This window comes from Euleptes europaea, chromosome 11 (genome assembly GCF_029931775.1).
Source record: "Euleptes europaea isolate rEulEur1 chromosome 11, rEulEur1.hap1, whole genome shotgun sequence".
In the NCBI taxonomy this organism is placed as follows: domain Eukaryota; kingdom Metazoa; phylum Chordata; class Lepidosauria; order Squamata; family Sphaerodactylidae; genus Euleptes; species Euleptes europaea.
In genome coordinates this window covers 72,893,464-72,908,712 of record NC_079322.1, presented here as the reverse complement: position 1 = coordinate 72,908,712, position 15,249 = coordinate 72,893,464, and positions in this window count along the sequence as shown.

The following is a 15,249-nucleotide window of genomic DNA, read 5'->3' as shown; positions in this document are numbered from 1 at the left end:
TTTTATGTTCACCACCTTGGGGAGCCTATTTGGGTGGAACGGCAGCAGAGCAACATTGTAAATAAATAATAGTAAATTGCTGTAGCAGCACATTTGGTGCCTGGTGATGGAGTTGGTCCCGTGAGGTGCAGGGAGGGGGGAGAATATTTGCTTTCAAGCCAGAATGAAAGGACTCAGGGCCAAATGAAACGATGGTGAACTAGTAGCCCCCACGAGGACGCCGTTTCCATTTCAAGGTGATTTTAAAATGCTGCGAGGGCCCAATCAGGAGCTCCCCCCCCTTTCCAAGAGCCAAAACAGCCACAGGGGGTAGGTAGGTAGGTAGGTAGGTAGGTAGATAGGTAGAAAGAAAGAAAGAAAGAAAGAAAGAAAGAAAGAAAGAAAGAAAGAAAGAAAGAAAGAAAGAGAAATCATGACACAGATCTACCCTGAATCAAGGAAGCCTAAGACAGCCAAAAGCCTTCTTTCACATATTACAAATAGGGGTTATTTTAACTCTGTGTGAGTGTAGATGTTTAGAATCATAGAATCATAGAGTTGGAAGGGACCACCAGGGCCATCAAGTCCAACCCCCTGCACAATGCAGGAAATTCACAACTACCTCCCCCCTCCACACCCCTAGTGACCAGAAGATGGCCAAGATGCTCTCCCTCTCATCATCTGCCTAAGGTCACAGAATCAGCATTGCTGATCTAACCATCTAACCTCTTCTTAAAAACCTCCAGGGAAGGAGAGCTTACCACCTCCTGAGGAAGCCTGTTCCACTGAGGAACCGCTCTGTTAGAAAATTCTTCCTAATGTCTAGACGGAAACTCTTTTGATTTAATTTCAACCCGTTGGTTCTGGTCCGATCTTGAGCAACAGAAAACAACTTGGCACCCTCCTCTATATGACAGCCCTTCAAATACTTGAACATGGTTATCAAATCCCCTCTCAGTCTTCTCTTCTTCAGGCTAAACATACCCAGCTCCTTCAACCTTTCCTCATAGGACTTGGTCTCCAGACCTCTCACCATCTTTGTTGCCCTTCTCTGAACACGTTCCAGCTTGTCTACATCTTTCTTAAATTGTGGTGCCCAAAACTGAACACAGTACTCTAGCTGAGGTCTAACCAGAGCAGAGTAAAGCGATACCATCACTTCTTGTGATCTGGACACTATACTTCTGTTTCTCCAGCCTGTCAAGATCATCCTGCATCTTGGCTCTGTCTTCTACCGTATTTGCTACCCCTCCCAATTTAGTATCATCTGCAAATTTAATAAGCATCCCCTCCATTCCTTCATCCAAATTTATGGTTTTCATAAAAATGTATCGATCTATAATATTTTCATGAAGAAGCTGCTCACCGTCTCTGAGCCTGGACTTGCTGCCTGAAAGCCTCAGCCGCCTTCTTCCTGTTAAGCTCAGCAGAAGACTTAAGGACAGAAGAATGCGCCCTTCAGCGTCCATTCTGGTCTAAAGCAACGTGACCATGATGAAGAGCAGAAGCCAGGAGCATGTTAATTAGGTTGCAGTCATCATCAGGGAACCTCTTAATTAGGGTTCTGGTCATACCAGTGGGTGAAGACTGTTGACAGTAGGCAGACATGGACTCCAAAGTTTAACTGATATGAATTTATGTGCTATTTAATTGCCATGCATAAGCCACTTCATAAGCATGATAACTAAAGGTGTGATCTACCCACCTACCTACCTACCTACCTACCTACCTACCTATCTGTCTATCTGTCCAGCCGTCCAGCCAGTGTGGTGTAGTGGTTAAGAGTGGTGGACTCTAATCTGGAGAACCAGGTTGGATTCCCCACTCCTTCACATGAAGTCTGCTGGGTGACCTTGGGCTAGTCACAGTTCTCTCAGAATTTTCTCAGCCCCACCTAGCTCACAGGGTGTCTGTTCTGGGGAGAGGAAGGGAAGGAGATTGTAAACCGGTTTGATTTTCCTTAAAAGGTAGAGAAAATCGGCATATAAAAACCAACTCTCCTCCTCCTCCTCCCTGATGCATTTAGGCCATGATGCGACCACAACACATTCTACATTTACCTGCCCCTGTTAGGGGCAATCAGTGATGTTGACGGGGAGGGGGGAATTGCTCGATATTTATAGGAGCAGGGGGGCAACTTGACTCTGGCTGCCATTTTTAGTGGCAGTCCTCGGTTAAGAAGAATGTTCTATGAGCTATAAAACAACTGGTCATCTCCTTCGTTTGAAGCACTGGGTAAGCCCAAAATAATGACTAGCAAACGCCGTGCACCATTGGCAAAGTGCTCTTCCCAAAACAATCCTTAGATAGAACCAAACTGACCCCGAATTTTTGTAGCCCTCACCAGGTAGCACCACCGGCCACTGGTATGTGATGAAGGAAGCGTTGACTCTCAAAAGCTTCTACCCCAAAAATATTGTTGGTCTCTAAGGTACTACTGGACTTGAGTCTAGCTCTTCTGCTGCAGACCAACACAGCTGTTCTCTGAAACTACCAATTGAACACATGAACACACATGAAGCTGCCTTATACTGAGTCAGACCCTTGGTCCGTCAAAGTCAATATTGTCTACTCTGACTGGCAGCTGCTTTCCAGGGTCTCAGGCAGAGGTCTTTCACATCATCTACTTGCCTAGTCCCTTTAACTGGAGTTGCCAGGGATTGAACATAGGACCTTCTGCATGCCAAGCAGATGCTCTTCCACTGAGCCATGGCCCCTCCCTTTTTAATCTCCCCCCTTTGCTGCCCAGAGACCCATGCTTAGAAGGCCAATAGGCGGAGGAACATGGCATCTATGTGCTTGTTAATCAAGGGCTACGTTTTCTGTTGTTTGGAGAGTGGGCATATGTCTGTTAAATTTAATTGCAGGAGCAGAATTGCAAGCGTTACCTGATTTATTGTCAGAGGTGAAAGGATGCAGAACTTGCATTGCAGATGGCTTTTGCATTACCCCCCCAATATGTTAATTCAAGAACACATTAAAGTCATTGCTCTCAAGTCTTTCTGAAACAGCAGAAAACTCAATTGAATTTTTATTGGTCTATTTGTTGAGCGCACTCTTTGTGTGTGTGCGCACATGTGTATTTGTAGCAAAATCACAAGGTCAATGAATGTATGAACACATGGTGCTTCCTTATACTGAATTATACTGAATCAGACCCTTGGTCCATCAAAGTCAGTATTGCCTACTCTGACCGGCAGCGGTTCTCCAGGGTCTCAGGCTGAGGTCTTTCACATCACCTACTTGCCTAGTCCCTTTAACTGGAGATGCTGGGGATTGAACCTGGGACCTTCTGCATGCCAAGCAAAGGCTCTGCCACTGAGCTACGGCCCTTCCCCTTTGGCCACTTGATAGTACTGAGAAACCATTTTGACTGCCCTGAGTGGATTCCCAACTACTGCTGCTGGAATGGTGGTCCCAGCATCCTCTGCAGCTTTGCAAGGAAAGTTGAATGCATCTCTGAGACTCACTGCAACCCTTCAAAATATTTTCAAATCAAGCTGCTGCTTAGCATGCTTGTAGAGTCAGGCTGACATTATCAACTGGGGAAAGCCCTTCCAAGTCAATGCAGAGCATTCCCTACACAGGTTGGAGTGGGGTGGGATGTGATGTGGCAAATAACATTGCTGAAAGCACAGACTCCAGGCAATACACAGAGGTAAAAAATGTTTTTAATGGCATCTCTACTTTCCCCCGTCAGAGTGAACATAAGAACATAAGAAAAGCCATGCTGGATCAGACCCAGGCCCATCAAGTCCAGCAGTCTGTTCACACACTGGCCAACTCTGCCTCTAGGAAGCCCACAAACAAGACAACTGCAGCAGCACCATCCTGCCTGTGTTCCACAGCACCTAATATATTCAGCATGCTCCTCTGATCCTGGAGAGAATAGGTATGCATCATGACTAGAATTCATTTTGACTAGTAGCCATGGATAGCCCTCTCCTCCATGAACATGTCCACTCCCCTCTTCAAGCCTTCCAAGTTGGCAGCCATCACCACATCCTGGGGCAGGGAGTTCCACAATTTTACTAGGCTGGCCTATGCTGGCCAGTGGGATGCTGGCCTTTGATCTATCCCAATTCTTCATCTCTGCTGGTCCTTTTACTTTAATGGTCCATGTCCTGGCAGGACTCTTGACCGAACTGGAATGTAATTGTTTCAAGCCATTTATCGGCTCTTTTGTCCAGTAAGGGACTGGTATGTGGGAATCTCATTTCCTCTTTATTCAGAAAATGAGAGAAGAAAACAAGGTAATCATATAAAATCAGAACTCTAAAGTCGTTTAAAATAGATAAGTGGCATTGAAAGGTAAAAGGAAGTGAATTACATTGGGAATGCATAAGTCAGTTGTGACTTGACGGTACTTTCCACTGTGGGGAACCCAAGTTGGGTACGGGGAACTCTTTAAAAGCCCAAATGTATAGTTTGAAGAAGGAGAGTTGGTCTTTATATGCCGACTTTCTCTAGCACTTAAGGAAGAATCAAACCTGCTTACGATCACCTTCCCTTCCCCTCCCCACAACAGACACCCTGTGAGGTAGGTGGGGCTGAGAGAGTGTGACTAGCCCAAAGTCCCCCAGCTGGCTTCATGAGGAGGAGTGGGGAAACAAATCCAGTTCTCCAGATTAGCATCCACCGCTCATGTGGGGGAGTGGGGGAACCAAACCCAGTTCTCCAGGTCAGAGTCCACCGCTCCAAAACACCACTCTTAACTACCATACCACGCTGGCACCAGTTTGGCTCTAAACTAACCTTTAGTCTGTTTCGGCCAGGCTCTTCTTATGTTTATGTACCTGTGGTAGTTGCATTTGAGGAAACCCTGCACTAAATTTCAAACCTGGGCCGGTGCTTTTCTAAAGGCCTCGGTTGCACTAGAACTATGCAGTTTCCTTCGTGCAAGTTTTGCCGTAAATCAGCCGACGTTACTTTTAACGAGTGGTGTTCTTTGCGCGCTGTAAGCATATACAATACTGAAAGGTTTCCCATCTGTAAGAATTAATTCATCTCTCAAATGTCCATTATCATCCATTCGGTATTTGTCCACTTCGATTAAGATGCTGTCTATGCCAGATCTATCCCCATGTGGCTGGCTTAGCCTTTTAGCACTATTTCACCAGGCTTGCATTCTGTAAACTTTGAACCAAAGTTTCTGTTTCATCCGAAGAATTCTATTGCAGATGACACTGGGAAAAGGGGGTGGGGGAATTGGCCACCTCGCTGTTGTTCAAGGATTTGTATCAGCATTTGCAGCTTCCCAGCTCAGAAGAAGCCTTGGCTGGGATGGCCCAGGCCGGCCCGATCTCCTTGAATCTCACAGGCTAAGCAGGGTCAGCCCTGGTTAGTACTTATATGGGAGTCCACCAAGGAGTTGCTGCACAGAGGCAGGCAATGGCAAACCACTCTCTGTTCGTCTCTGACTGACCTCAATGGCCCAGGCTGGCCCAATCTCCTTGAATCTCTCAGGCTAAGCTGGGTCAGCCCTGGTTAGTACTTGGATGGGAGACCACCAAGGAAGTCTAGGGTTGCTACACAGTGGTAGGCAATGGCAAACCAGCTCTGTGTATGTCTTGCCTTGAAAACCTTACGGGGTTGCCACATGTCAGCTGTGATTTGATTGCACTTTCAACCATCTCAAAAGGAACTGTGTAGAAATGCATTTCTGTGCTTCCCAGACAGGCTTCGTTCCCAGACAGGTTTCCAAAAAGGGACATAGAGGTTGTTGTGGTTCACATGACTCGGGAAGATTGAAAAGACCTTCTGGTGGATAATTCTTTCTGAATGTATATGTAAAATGCCGTAAAGTCACAGCCAACTTATGTGGACTTCAGCAAGGGGCTTTCAAGGCAAGTGAGAAGCAGAGGGGGGGTTGCCATTGCCTTCCTCTGCAGAGCCTTCCTTGGTGGTCTCCCATCCAAGACTTATGGAGACCCCAGCAAGAGGCTTTCAGAGCAAGTGAGAAGCAGAGGGGGTTGGCCATTCCTTTCCTCTGCAGAGCCTTCCTTGGAGGTCTCCCTGCTTAACCTCTGAGATCTGACGACATCAGGCTATATTGCGGCCTTCCTATTCTTTCTGAATAGTTTATTTTAAAATTAATTTTGTCACTTTGGATTCCTATCCTTTCTCCAAAGTGCTCAGGATTATCCTGTTATATTTTCAGGATAAAACTAGAAGGTAGGTTTGGCTAAGAGACAGTGACTGCCCAAGGCAACTCAACTGAGTTGGGATGCAAATCTTCATCTCTCCAATCCAAACCTAACATGCTAACCACTGCATCATACTGGCAGTCCAGTCAGATAACTTTTCTCATAGTTGCTGATACCCCATTTGGGATAGTGGGTAGAGTCCTACGATTCCGCTCAGCCAAATCTGAGTCCTTCTTCCATCTTGCAAGCTTTTCCATCAGAGATGGTTCCTTGGAAGGCTTTAAACTTGGCTGGTGGAATGGCAGAGTACTGTGTTATAATTTTTTTGGGAGGGACTGAGGAAGAGGGATTGTCAAGGGACTATCAACAGGCATTTGTTGTTTAAGCATATAGTCCTCTTAACTCCATAGAATCATAGAGTTGGAAGGTACCACCAAGGTCATCTAGTCCAACCCCCTGCACAATGCAGGACATTCACAACTATCTCCCCCACACACCCCAGTGACCCCTACTCCATGCCCAGAAGATGGCCAAGATGCCCTCCCTCTCATGATCTGCCTAAGGTCATAGACTCAGCATTGCTGACAGATGGGCATCTAGCCTCTGCTTAAAAACCTCCATGGAAGGAGAGCTCACCACCTCCCGAGGAAGCCTGTTCCACTGAGGAACCACTCTAACTGTTAGAAAATTATTCCTAATGTTTATACGGATCTGTCTTCCCTTTCATAATGAGACACAATCACACAAGATTGCAAATGTAGTTGGTGCCAGATTATATGTAAAAATGACATTGCAGATATAGGAAAAATCAGTGGAGATTTTCCCCAAGCATCTTTAGCTCTGTTACAGATTCCAAGTCCTGCATGCATTATCCGTTCTTTCCAAGTCAAGTATACTTACCGGGATAATTGTCTACCCAATTGTGCAATCAATGCATGTTCAGGCAATTGTCCAATCTGTCATTACCTGATTACAATCACTTCTCTGCGTCTGACTCAGAGCAATTATCAGCCAGTTGTCTTCACTTCGTGCTTAAACATCCGGACAAAATAATCCCACAAACAGCCTTCTTCTGGCGGGGCAACATAAACCGTTGCAAGACAGAGCGTGGCATCAAGTGCTGTCAAATTGCAGCGGACTCACGGCGGCCCCTCACAGGGTTTGCAGGGCAAGAGATGGACAGAAATGGTTTGCCATTGCCTGCCTCTGCTTAGCAGCCCTGGACTTCCTTGGTGGTCTCCCATCCATGTAATAACCAGGACCAACCCTGATCCGATGAGATCAGGCTAGCTGGGGCTATCCAGGTCAAGGCAAGAGACAAACAGAGGTGGTTTTCCATGGCATGCCTCTGCTTAGCAGCCCTGGACTTCCTCAGTGGTCTCCCATCCAAGAACTACTGAGAGCCAGCATGGTGTAGTGGTTAAGAGCGGTGGTTTGGAGAGGTGGAGTCTGATCTGGGTTTGATTCCCCGCTCCTACACATGAGTGGCAGAGGCTAATCTGGTGAACTGGATTTGTTTCCCCACTCCTACACATGAAGCCAGCTGGGTGACCTTGGGCTTGTCACAGCTCTTTCAGCCCCACCTACCTCACAGGGTGTCTGTTGTGGGGAGGGGAAGGGAAGGTGATTGTAAGCCGGTTTGAATCTTCCTTAAGTGGTAGAGAAAGTCGGCATATAAAAACCAACTCCTCCTCCTCCTCCTCCTCCTCCTCCTACTACTACTACTACTACTACTACTAATAATAATAATAATAATAATAACCAGGATCAACCCTGTTTAGCGTCTGAGATCTGATGAGAACAGGCTAGCCTGGGCGGGCCATCCAGGTCAGGGCTGGAGGGAGACTCTTGCAAATAGCCTTGTCCTGAATGCTTGTGTCGGGCTTGGGATTCCTTTCAATCTTCATTTTGCTGCCTTTCTAAACTGGTAGCCATCATTCCAGCAGCAGAGAGCCTCACAAGTTAATTAAATGCTGTGTGTGGAAAAAGTACCTCTATTGCCAGCCCTGAATTTATCGCTCATCAACTTTATCAGCAGCCTGCAAGCTCTATTATTTTGAAGGAGGGGGGGAGTTCTCTCCACTTTCTCTGCACCATATAGTTCAACCTCTATCATGCCCTCCTTAGTCACATTTTTTCTACACTATGCCATGACTTCTCTCTCTGTTCCTTTGCAGAGAGAGAGAGAGAGAGGGAGAGGGAGAGGAACGTAAGATGGGTGAAGGGATAAGTTTAAGTTAAAAAAATTACTAAGAAGTTTGATGGGAATAAGCCCCACTGAACACAACAAAACTTTCTGAGCAAACATGTGCCACTAACAGTGCAATCCTAAAGAGAGTTAGACCAGTCTAAGCTTATTCATTTCAATGGGCTAAGCAGGAGTAACTGTTTAGGATTGCACTGCTTGTTTCTCTTGCAAGCATCCCACACTGAAACATACGCACACTTGGTGCTGAGGTTTCAGAGCTGCAAGCAAGTGCAAGATGAATAGCGGAATCAGTTCCGAAAGGCTCCCACGGCTTTCAAGGGTCAAGATAAAAGGACTGCAATCTAGGACACGGCTCAGAAAGGGCAAAAAAAAAAAAAAAACCGACTGGAACCAGACACAGAGGTTGAAAATGCATGGCTGTTCTCCCCCACGAATGTAGCGAATTTCTGTTGTCAAAACGCATGATCATCTCCCACCTGCGGGCCCAACCTACTTCCATTGTGCAACTTCCCCTGGTTTTCCCATCCCACTTTTGTAGCGAAAATAAGTAAAGTTTTGTGGCAATTACGGGTGCTCACTGGCGTGTTTCTCAGCATGAGGGTTGACTTCCCTGCATCCTGACACACCCCCAATTGACTTTCCCCTCCTCCTCCCATTTCCCTCCTGGGTGACCTTGGAGAACATGTCCCCCATTTGCCGGAATGCCTGCGCATCCCCCAAGGGCTCCTTCATTCAATTTTTTAATTTTTTTTTTGACGTTATGTTGGAAGGTCCATAAACCAACAAAACAAAGCGGCAGGTGGGTAGCACTGCAGCCATTGCTCACCTATACACACACATGTACATACAAACACACCTCTGCTGCATAAAGGAACAATGCGGGAAGGAACAAGAGAATGTGTGCCCCCCCCACCAAAAACGAAGAAGCAACCCTCCTCCGCAGCACACTAGAAGCCTCCCCCGCTGCACTCTAAAAAAATTCATGAAGCCAGTGGTTTGCTTGTTTGTTCATTTTTTTTGTGTGCGGGCAGATAAAAACAGATCCAAGAGCAGGGGGGAGATGTGAAAACTTGCCTGCAGAAAAAAAGGGACATTTAATGTGTTACATTGGTCTGGGTAATGACAGATTGGACAATTGCCTGAACATGCACGGATTGCACATTTTCTAAGGTGGTGGTGGTGGAAAGTGCTATCATGTCGCAGGCAAATTATGGTAGCCCCATAGGGTTTTCAAAGCAAGAGACATTCAGAGGTGGTTTGCCATTGCCTTCTTCTGCGTAGCAGCCCTGGACTTCCTTGGTGGTCTCCCGTCCAAGTACTCACCAGGGCCGACCCTGCTTAGCTTCCAAGATCAGAAGAGATCAGTCTAGCCGGGGCTATTCGCCCTGCTCTGTCTATCCTAGTCAAGCAGAAATCAGGGAAGAAGGTGGGTAGTTAGAACCGCAAGAGGCCTTGATAGGGAGCAAGAGTACACGGAGTTTGGGTCATGGCATCAGCTGATTGATCTCAATAGGCAGCTTTTTCTTAGAGCTCTTAATTCATAATAATACTATGTCGAAGAAGTGATGCCAAATGTCTGAGTAAATCACTCTAAATGCACTATTCAGTTTGTTTGACAGCATGAAAGAGGCTCCTCCAATGCTTCCCTGCACTTTCAGAATAATTTGTCCTGCAACAATATGTTCTATTATCCCTGCAGAGGCAGTGTGGTATACTGGCTAGATGGTTGGACATTATACTGTGAAGAACAGGGTCCAAATACCCCCCTCTGGAACCGACTTCCATCAGAATCGAACTCAGGTCGTGACCAGAGCTTTTGACTGCGGTACTGCAGCTTACCACTCTGCCCCTCGGGGCTCCTATACTCAACCCAAAACTCCTTGTAGGAAGGGGAGGATACACTTGTGACAAATATCTCCTATCATGTTTCTGGCAGCGACCTTTCCTTCTGCATGGTTTGGAGACTGTATCCTATGAGGGGAGGCTTAAAGGAGCTGGGAATCTCTACATTGGAGAAGAGACATTTGTGAAGTGATAGGATTGCTACATTCTGATAGCTAAGGTGATGTGATGCAGAGGATGGGGCCATGTTGGATGACAGGACTCAGACAAAGGGATATAAACTACAGCAAAGGAGGGGTGGAGCCTGAGGAGTGCGGGGTTTGGGGAGGGGAGGGACTTCAATGCCATAGAGTCCAATTGCCGAAGTGGCCATTTTCTCCAGGTTAACTGATCTCTATCGGCTGGAGATCAGTGGTAATAGCAGGAGATCTCCAGCTAGTACCTGGAGGTTTGGAAATCAAACTACAAACTAGTTCCTAAGATAGGAAGTTAGCAAAAGAAATGGCACTTATGGCAAAAAATGCAGAGAAATACTCAAAGTTTAACCATCAATATAGTGTATAATAGTGGACCTTACCATTCCATTGTTGTTATAACAGGGATATTGTTCCTATGTTTTGCTCTTGTACTTTTGTACTCCTGTTTCTATATTATACATTATATTGATGGTTAAACTTTTGCTAAGTACCTGGCAAACCCCACTGTCTCTCTTGTGCACCATGCCTTTCCCCATCCCTCTGCCAGAAAGGGAAGTATACCAAATAGAAGACGGATGGCACCAAAATGAAGAAGGGGCATTCTTAATTTTCTTCCTCATCTGCTTCCAGGTTTCTGAGAGGCTCAACGATTTCACTGGCGGGGAGGGGGGGAATTCAAAGAAGAAAAATGATGGGGGGGGGACCTAACTCTACAATGAATTAGATAACCATAAAGTTCAGAATGACCAACCCAAGAGGAACAGATACTAATATAAATAAATAATTTTTTAAAAAATGTTAATGTGTGTGTGTAAAGTGTCATCAAGTCTTAGCCAACTTCTGGTGACCTTGTAGGGTTTTCAAGGCAAGAGATGTTCACAGGTGGTTTGCCACTGCCTGCAGTACTTTCATTAATAATATTAACACCACCAGCGTGGTGTAGTGGTTAAGAGCGGTGGACTCTAATCTGGAGAACCAGGTTTGATTCTCCATTCCTCCACATGAAGCCAGCTGGGTGACCTTGGGCCAGTCACAGTTCTCTAAGAACTCGCTCAGCCCCACCTACCTCACAAGGTGTCTGTTGTGGGGAGGGGAAGGAGCCACGCCTTTGAGGGGCCGTGGTTCAGTGGTAGAGCATCTGCTTGGCATGCAGAAGGTCCCAGGTTCAATCCCCGGCATCTCCAGTGAAAGGGTCTAGGCAAGTAGGTGATGTGAAAGACGTCTGCCTGAAACCCTGGAGAGCCGCTGCTGGTCTGAGCAGACAATACTGACTTTGATGGACCAAGGGTCAGGTTCAGTATAAGGCAGCTTCATATGGAATTAATTGAACAATAAAATATGAAGACTCCGTAAAGGTAGAGAAAATCGGGGTATAAAAACCAACTCTTCTTCTTCTTGCTGTTTCATTTTGATGTCTGGTCTGCCTTCTTTCTGCTTCTTGCTTACATTTTCACCAATGGAAGAAGCCGCCTGCCTATTTTACATTTCTTAAATTCATTTAAAGGAAATACTCAGATCCGCAGAAGCACGCCTGTGTGCTCCCCGGGAGGTCACCCACTGCTACTCTATTGCTTCCTGTTGAAAGCTATTCATGAAGTTTCCCCAGACTTTGGATGTGATTTGGGAATGGTGCAGGCTGCAGGGATCTTTATGGGTGGCAGGGAGACCTTCTGAACCCAACTTCATAGAAGCTCCTTGCTCAATCTGTTGATCCTACAGAGAGAATCTTGAAATATATGCTAGATTGGAATCCAGTAGCACCTCAGAGACCAACAAGATGTTTGGGGTCTGAGATCCAAAGCTCCCTTCATCACTAAATCTGGTTATCCTCTAAGGTCCTACTGTTCTACTGCAGACCAACGCAGCTACCCTCTGAAAACGATCTTTTTTGACAATATGTGCACATTTTTTAAGGAAAAAGGAATATTATAAAACTTCCCACCCCAAAAGTATTATTTCCAATCAATAAAAGCAGAAAACCGTGTTCTTGCCTTCCTGTTTTTTTTTAAAAAAACCACACACACAATTTGATCCAATACATGACAATGACTCTTTTCTGCCACCAAAGAGACCTTCTTTTCTGCAAGGCTAGAATTGTGTTTCAAGAGGAAGAGCCGAAGAGGAGCCTTCCCATCTCTGCTTACTCGGGTTACAGCTTCCCCCAGGAGATGGTGGAAAACTGCATTAGGCACTTTTGGCATCTAAACAAACACACACACACACACACACACACTGCTCCCTCCCTCCCTCCTTAAGCCACCCTACCGTTTTGCAAAACACGTTGCACATGAAAGTCTCTCTGATGTAATGAACTTAGCTGGAGTTGAGGTGAAATTGCACACAGGAAAAATGGGGCAAATGGTCATCGAGTAGGATTTCCTCAACCCTTATGGGATATGCTTGGAGGAAGTTTGGACTTAATGCTGTAGAACCCGGAGACTTCATCTAAAAAAGCAACAGGGGAAAAAAAGTAAGTCTCTATTTTTTGGTTTATACTTGCTTCTCCCTGAACAAAGAGTCATGTGGTTGAGCAGCAATTAATGACCTTTTCCCATTTTGGTAGATTTTCTGGAATCTATGCATGCACTCTCAGCTACCATTGGGGGAGTTCTTCATGGGGGGAAAAAGGATTTTTGGAAGACTTCTTTCAATAATGTTTTCTTTTCAAGTAAAAAAAAAAAGAGAGTCAAATGTATTTTGCTTTTGGAGTCGTGTTTAGGATGTCCAGTGAAATTAGGCACAGAATAAAACTCAGAAGAAAATGTAAGTGGCTTACCAAATAGAAACATGGGAAAGTGAATAATTATTTTAATTGGTAGATTGAGAGTGTAATGCAGTCTGAAAGCAACCAGGCTGATAAAAAGGGCTGAACCAACCAATCTGGCACAGGTTCACTGTGCATAACTCTTTCTTTCTTTTCTTACTAAGAATAAAAGATGTTGCAGTATCGAAATACAGGGGGAAGGTTAGAATTTTCCCTAAGCTTGCCGATTTGTGAAGTATATTTTGAACTTAATCACATCTTTATGCTGAATGAATGAATGAAAATTTTATTGTACATAGCCATTGGCCATTACAATTTACTAAAACAAACAAATAATAATACAAATATAGTGGATCCACAAGTAAAATATTAAATAGGTAATGGAATATACTAAAACATTTCAATTTAAAAGATAAGGAGCTGCTCCTTCTGATACCACGTTAGACCTTATTTTCTTTGCTGCACATCTTTATGCTACTAACCCAAGTGTGAAGCTGTGGTTCAACATACTCTCATTGGATGACCAGACTCTGAGAGAAAGAGCGACGTTTGTAAGTTCTCCAATTCTCTAGTACCTTTTCTGGGAAAAGGGAATCCAAAGCTGGAATCAGGGTCCCAATGGACATACACCATACTTTATATAATGGTAGTATGGCACTTTCCATTTGGTTTTCATTCCCTTGCTAGTAAGCCCCAATACTGAATGTTCAGTTTCCACTCCAGGTAACAGTCAGCATTTACTATGACCGTTTTGTGTAGGTGGTTATAACCAGCCCAGGTCTCATCTGTGGACATACAGACTTAGGATGCTTTGTGCCAATCTGTGTAATTTTGCAATTTTGTTCATTGATTCTTGTTTAACATTCTGTAGTACAATCACCCTTTCAGAGCTTTTTGCTGGGAATAGGATTTTGCCATTCTGAATAATTTGATGATAGTGAAAACACGGCCATCTCACTGGTGACCTCTGACTTCACAGAGATCTATAACCCCACTGGAGGGGCTGTGGCTCAGTGGTAGAGCCTCTGCTTGGCACGCAGAAGGTCCCAGGTTCAATCCCTGGCATCTTCAGTTAAAGGGACTAGGCAAGTAGGTGATGCGAAAGATCTTTCTCTACCTGAGACCCTGGAAAGCCACTGCTGGTCTGAGTAGACAATACTGACTTTGATGGACCAAGGGTCTGGTTTATTATAAGGCAGCTTCATGTGTTCATGTGTTCAAAATGTCCATTTAACTCTGCCTTCTGTTTCAAGCTTTTAGACCAATCCCTAAGATGCCTTTTGTTCTATGAGTGTTAAGTTATTTAAGGGGGCTTATCTGAGGGATTTTGCCAGGAAATGTTTTCTAAATTCAGATGTATGGTTTCTATTGGCTCACCCTGTGATATTTTAAAACTTGGTGTGGCAAGACCTTCCTTTGCAAAAGCCCCGTGTTTTCGTTCTCAGAACGGCCATATAACATTTTATGAGTTTGGATGAACAGCACAATCTGTTGTGAAATTTGAGGCTTTGTTCTGAGGCTATTTGAATTTAACAATTTCACTACGACGTCTACTAGTGAAAACATCGATGAGAAATATGAGATGGATAAAGGGGTATCTAAGAGCACAACTCCCCCCACACACACATCTCCAGTGGCCCCTACTCCATGCCCAGAAGATGGCCAAGATGCCCTCCCTCTCATCATCTGCTTAAGGTCATAAAATCAGCATTGCTGACAAATGGCCATCCAACCTCTTCTTAAAAACCTCCAGGGGAGGAGAGCTTACCACCTCCCGAGGAAGCCTGTTCCACTGAGGAACCGCTCAGACCGTTACCATTTCAGGAGACGTTTGCCTCAGCTGGCTCTTGGTTTCTAGTGGCTCACCCGGGCAGCAGTCTACCAGGAGTTTTCCTAGTACATGAAAGGGCCAATCTGCCCCTGAGGAGGTGAGCAATTGAGGACCCACAGGCCAGATCTAAGCATCTGACAGTGCCTTGCCTCCCAGTTGCCAGCTCTGGTTCTCCCTCCACCCGGGCTTTTTTTGCCAGAAACATGCAGCAAGAGATAATATCAGCCCGTCATCTCCGAGGGCCACCTCTGTCAAAGCCTTTCATGAAATCTAATGCCAAA